Here is a 6,738-nt window from a genome sequence, read left to right on the forward strand (position 1 = left end):
AAAACATGTAAAGATTTCATTTATATAGATGCTTCTGCGCAACGCGCGGGCATTCACCTAGTGTGTGTGTGTGTGTGTGTATATATATATATATATATATATATATATATATATATATATAGAGAGAGAGAGAGAGAGAGAGAGAGAGAAAGAAAGGGAGAGAGAGAAAAAAAATCAATAGAAAACCATTAGTAACCAAGGAACCAATGAACCAATCCAAAACATCGAAATTTAAAAGGATTAACGACAAAAGGAAGGGTTGTAGACTTTTACAACGGACGCACATGCACCAGATTATAACAAAACTCACTTCCTTTTTTCGTTTAAATTTTTTTTAGCCCATGTTTTTTATCGAAAAAAAACCGAATATACCGTTGTTCACGATTTTTCGTCCTTTTTCCAAAGTAATCCATGATAATATATAAAAAACGAACTTTTTTGTTTAAAAAAAACCCACTTCATTTTCTTTATTGAAAAGTTAAGGTCTATTTTTTTTATAGAAAAAAATTAATAAATATATCAAAATTCGTGTTTTTTTGTACTTTGTAAACATAGATTCATATTCGTGTAAAAAAACGATATTTCAGTTCAGATCCACATTATAAACCTGTTTAGATTCATATTCTGAACCTATTCAGATTCACATTGTGAACCTTCTCAGATTCATAGCGTGCATAGTAGTAAGTCCGATTCACGGTGTGAATATGAACTGGTCAAGCTTTTTCACATTGTGAATGTTAAAAATTGAAATATTTACAGTTTAGAGTCACAGTGTGAATCTACACTGATCGAGGCTTTTTTTGTGAACTTTTTCAGATTCATAGTGTACATAATAGCAAGTCAGATTCAGAATGTGAATCTGAACTGATCGAGTTTTTTCACATTGTGAATGTTAAAAATTGAAATATTTACAATTTCGATTCACAACGTGAATCTACACTGATCGGGTTTTTTTTTAGTCGGTATTGATGTTTATTAACAGAGTATAAAAAATTAATATTTTTTTGTATAATTAGTTTTTTTTTATAAAAATAAACTTAAATATTGAAAACTAACAAAATGAAGTAGGTTTTTTTTCAAAAAAAAAAATTGGTTTTTATATATATCATCATGAATCTTTATGGAAAGAGGATGAAAAATCGAGAATAACAGTATATTCGGTTTTCTTTTCGATAAAATATGTGATCTTAAAAAATTTTAAACGAAAAAAAAGAGATGAATTTTTTGTTAAGGAGGTGGAATTTTTGGTATATAATCAGGTATGTGTGCGTCTAATGTACAAGTGTATATCTATTTCCTTGGCCGTTGATCATTATGATTTTCGACGCTCACGATTGGTTCCTTGGTCTTTGTTAATTATGGTTATCTATTGAACCTCATCATATATATATATATATATATATATATATATATATATATATATATATATATATATATATATATATATATATATATATATGGGCTAGGTTATAATGTGGATTGACAACTATTATGTGGAAGTGTGGATAATGCTATTTTATGAAAAATTACTAAGAGAATATGTTGTTTAGTAATGTGAATACGTTCAATCTCACAGAACTATTGTTATTTTAATGGATTCTCACCAATTCCAATTCATTTTTGTTCTCATTCATCGTTTTTTATATATTTTAATTCTTAGATAATACGACTCAATAAACATCCTGATAAAATTCTGACAGAATGAAAATAATTAAAAAAAGTGTATAATAATCTTACAGACGATTTAATTAGTGAAAATGCTTAATAATTAAAATAATTATATAAGGTTGAACGTATTAATATTATCAAACAACATATTTTCATTGTAATTATCACAAAATAACATTATCCACACGTCTACACAATAAATGTCAATCCACATTTGAACCTAAAGGAGGTGGAGTTTTTGGTATAATCAGGTATATGTGCGTCCAATGTACAAGTATACATCTATTTCCTTGGCTGTTGATCATTATGATTTCCGACGCTCACGATTGGTTCCTTGGTTCCTTGTTAATTATGAATCTCTATTGAACCTCATCCTCGGTGTGTGTGTGTGTGTGTATATATATATATATATATATATATATATATATATATATATATATATATATATATATATATATATATATATATATATATATATATATATAAAGCATTAAGACAGTAAATTTTTATTTTAATTTTTGATGTTGAGATTCAGGAAGATTAATACTAATTAAATACTTTTTTTTTTGAAATTTTGATCTATGAAGTGTATAACTAAAAACATATTGTATGTTTCTCCAAAGTCGGACTAAAGCTTTACAAGTTGCATTAATACATGGTTTTTCGAGGGGTAATGAATCATCTTATTTCATAAATCTATCATTTTATGCGTAATGCAGCCCGTTGAAGATGGATAAGCAAATGGTAAGGGTTTAATTGCAAATGTTTATAAATTATTCATTTGATCATCCCTATTATATATTCTTAAGCTATGGATTATAAATAACTTTTATTGTACTATTAGTTGATATCATTGGTTAGTTAGTTTCTGAAAATTTTCTTAAGCTGTTACAAAATATTTATTTTCAATAATATAAATTAAAGAATTTCTTTTTCAATGATGGCGGATATTATAAAAAAGTCTATTGAAATAAAAAAACATATATTTATTTGGTATCTTTCTGGATTTTAATCAATAATTTAGATTTATTTATTATAAAAAACAAAAATAAAAATAAAATGTAAAAAATATATTATTCAACCCAAAATCTTTATAAGTTATAGTCCTTTTCAATACCTACTATATGCTTACCACCTCTCTGGATGTCCAATATTTTATGTATGCTTGAGAGTGACTTTCTTCTGTTAGGAAATTTATTTGGCCACCCATCACTTTATCATTCATATATTACTTATCACAAAACTGAGAACACTTGATACAAATATCCTTTCAAGATTTGTTTATAACATATATGAATCTTTATTATCAGAAGATATTACAGTATCATTTTAATTTACACAAATTGTCTAATTATGCTTTTCGTCCCCTTAGTTATATATTAGGAAGTTTTACTTTTGGTTATTCTAGTAATTTAATTATAAAAAGAAGTAGATTAGTTATAGTTTCGGTTCCAATAATTTACAATGGATTAATACAGTCTTGGTCAGTTGGTCCCTATGGTTTTTAGTTTAGGAAATTATAAGTTTTGTCTTCTAGATGAGTTTAATCACACGACTATTAAGGAGAGAGGAGAGTTCAACCGCTCTAAGCCAACAAGAACAACAAAGAAGGGTTATATTCAGGCAACCGATAGGGAGATGAGAGGATAGGAGGAGAGAACGTTGACCATAAGCTAGACAGTAGTTACTTCCATGCGGTCATAGTGGCCATTTCCTTACTTAGAAAAACCTTCATTTAAAAAGTCTCTCTCATTGTTGTGACTCTTCCCATATTAAGACTTGGTATAATTTTAAAAGAAAATAAATAAATTAAAGTTTTGATCTCTATTGTTTTTAATATAGAAAATCACATTTTTACTGTATGTAGTTTTTATTAGGGCAAATGTCAAATTAGTCTATCAAACTTTTCGCATTTTTTTTAAAAGTCACTAAACTATTTTTTTTTTGCACATTAAAGGAATATACTTTCATTTGACCGTTTTAAAATACCCTTATGTAACCTTTTACCGGGTTGAAAAGTAATGTATATGCCACGAGGGAAAATGTCGGTGACACGTCATTTAATGAAATGGCCACGTGTGGTACACTTATATTAATTTGTTATAAAACGCCCTCCCCCTCATTGAAGAAACCCCTCCTCATTGAGAAAACCCTCGTCCCACCATAGTAACTAGAGATCGATGGATATATTCCTCTCAATCAAAGTTCAATTCCAAGGTGTGTTCATCAACAAACCTTTTTGCTATTCTGATGGTGTTCATCATGTGTTCGACAATGTCGATTTTGCTGGTATGTCATCTAATGAGTTTGTCGGTTTTCTTGAACGATTCACACAAGAGAAGTGTGTGAAACTTTATTATTGTTAACCCGATTTACAAATTTCAGAAGGTTTAACCTTGATTTCGAATGAACTTCAATATCAAGAATTTATAGACATTGCTTATCAATGTTGAGTACAAGTTCATGTTTACATGGACAATTTTGGTACTACTGTGCACGTAAGTGAGGTAAATGAAAATGAAAATGAGGATAATTGTTTTGTGAAGTCAAACATGTCAATCGAAGGGGAAGAAGGTATTGACCTAATTGACTTCATGAGTCCACAAGAAAGCAACATGGAAGGAGTAACCTATGAAGGAGTAAGTCAGGAAAATGGAAATGAGGAGGTCACAGAAGGTGATCCAAAAGATGATGAAGATGATAATGTCCCATACGTGAAAGAAAAACCGATGTTTAATGAAGACATAACTTGGAAGAAGCAGTTGCCAATTCTAGGTATGAGGTTCACCAACCCTCAACAATTAAAATTTGTGATTTGTAATTATGCTGAAGCAAATGGGTATCAACTGTACTTTGAAAAAAACGACAGTAAAATGTTATTGGTTAAGTATAGTACTGGTCAATGCACATTTAGGCTGTGGGCATCATGGATGAGTGAGGAGCAGTCATTCCAAATCAAGTCCCTTATCATTGACCACAATTGTGCAAAAGTTTTAAGTTAGGGTTAATTGTCAAGTACAGATGGATTAGTAGTCATTTCACCAGGGAAGTTCTTGAGAATCAAAAACTCAATGTTAGGATGTTAAAGCAGGAAGTAAAGACTAAATTTGGCATAGAGGTCAGTATGGGACAATGTAGGTGAGCTAAGCAACATGCAATGTCTCTTGTTGAAGGTACCATAGTGGAAAATTATGCAAAGTTGTGGTCCTATGGTGAAGAGATAAAAAGGTTTAATCCAGGGTCAACAGTGAAGTTGTCCGTGAACTCTATGCCAGATGGGAAAACTTACTTTAGCATGATATATATATGTTTTCATGCACTAAAGGAAGGTTGGAGAAGTGTTTGTATAAGGATAATAAACTTAGATGGGTGTTTTCTAAAAGGAATGTGTATTGGTCAATTATTATGTGTTGTTGGTAGGGATGGTAACAATCATATATACCCAATAGCTTGGGCTGTAGTTTGTGTTGAAAATAAACACAACTAGAAATGGTTCTTAGAAAATTTGCAAGAAGATCTGCATCTTGAAGGTGGCTTTGGTAATACATTGATGTCAGATCAACATAAGGTATGTTTCTACTTTACAATGCCATACCTAATTTCTTTCAAATGTGATATACTTCTGAATATTATGATGGTGTAAATGCAGGGGATAATTGAAGTCGTTAAAGATTTATTTCCAGAGATAGAACATAGGAAATGTGCCAGGCATGTTCTTTCTAATTTCAAGAAGAAATTCCCTGGGTCTCAATATAAGAAATAATTTTTGAAGGCTTGTAAGGCCTCAAATGAACCTCTTTTCAATTCTACAATGAAAGAGATTCAAATGATTAGCCCTGCTGCTTATGTGCATCTTATGGGAAGGAATCCAAACTCATGGTCAAGAGCATTTTTTCAAATAGGAAGGGGGTGTGATGTAGTTGAGAATGGGTTGTCTGAAAGCTTTAACAATGTTATATTGGATGATAGGAAGAAGCCAATTATTTCAATGTTGGAGGATATTAGACTATATGTGATGTAGAGGATGTGTAGTTTAAGGCAGAAAGGAAGTGGATGGGGACAATTTGTTGTATGTCCAAACATAAGGCTTGCCATAAATGATTTGAAGATCCAACAAAGGTACTTTAATATTCACCATAAATCAATTGAATAACCAACCAATGTACTTTATTAGCCATGCTAACTGTGATTATTTGTAGGTACTGGCAAGTGCTTCCTAGTGGCCTGAATACATTTGAAACAAGAAACTTAGGAGAGTCTTATGGAGTTGATTTGGAAAAGAAAACATGTACTTGTAGGATTTGGCAAATGAATGGGTATGGGTGTGTAAACTTAGTGGCAGCCATTAGTTATGTAAATAGAGATGTAAAGGCATTTGTTGATCCTTTATACCGGGCTTGCATATATATGAACACCTACAAGTACTCAATAGGAAGCATGAATGGGAGTGCAATGTGGCCCCAAACAGACTACATACCACCTTTTCCACCTTGGAAAAGGAAGATGCCAGGGAGACCAATTACTAAGAGAAAGAGGGACAATACCGAGGTTAGTTGATCACACAGATTATCCAAGGTAGGGAAAAAGATGGTCTGTGGTGTTTGTAAGAAATAAGACCACAATAAGTCAACTTGTGATGCAGTGTCAAAGGCCCAAAAAAGTCAGGTCAAAGAAAGGAAGGCAAAAGGTGAAGGTGAAACTAGTGCATTAAAGAAAGGGAAGGGTCAAGGGCAAAGGGGGGAAAAAGGAAAGGGTGAAGGTGATACTGGAAGTGGAATTGGTTTCAAAACGGGAGAAGGTGAATGTTGGTCAACAAGTGGTGTGACTAAGAAGAATGGTAAAGAAGTAGGTACATTGAAATTAAGGAAAAAGTCAGAGATGATACTAAAGAAAAAGTTGGCAAAAAAGGTTGCAGGCAAAAACGATGAAGGTGATACATCAAGCAAACCAATGGACTTGGATTAAAGTTGTTTTGTTTTTGGAGTATGTTAGTTACAATGTAAGGTCTTTATTAAACGTGTCTTGATGTTATGGTCTTGGTTAATTTGTTAACGTGTCTTTAAAACACCA

This window comes from Lactuca sativa, chromosome 2 (genome assembly GCF_002870075.4).
Source record: "Lactuca sativa cultivar Salinas chromosome 2, Lsat_Salinas_v11, whole genome shotgun sequence".
In the NCBI taxonomy this organism is placed as follows: Eukaryota; Viridiplantae; Streptophyta; class Magnoliopsida; order Asterales; family Asteraceae; genus Lactuca; species Lactuca sativa.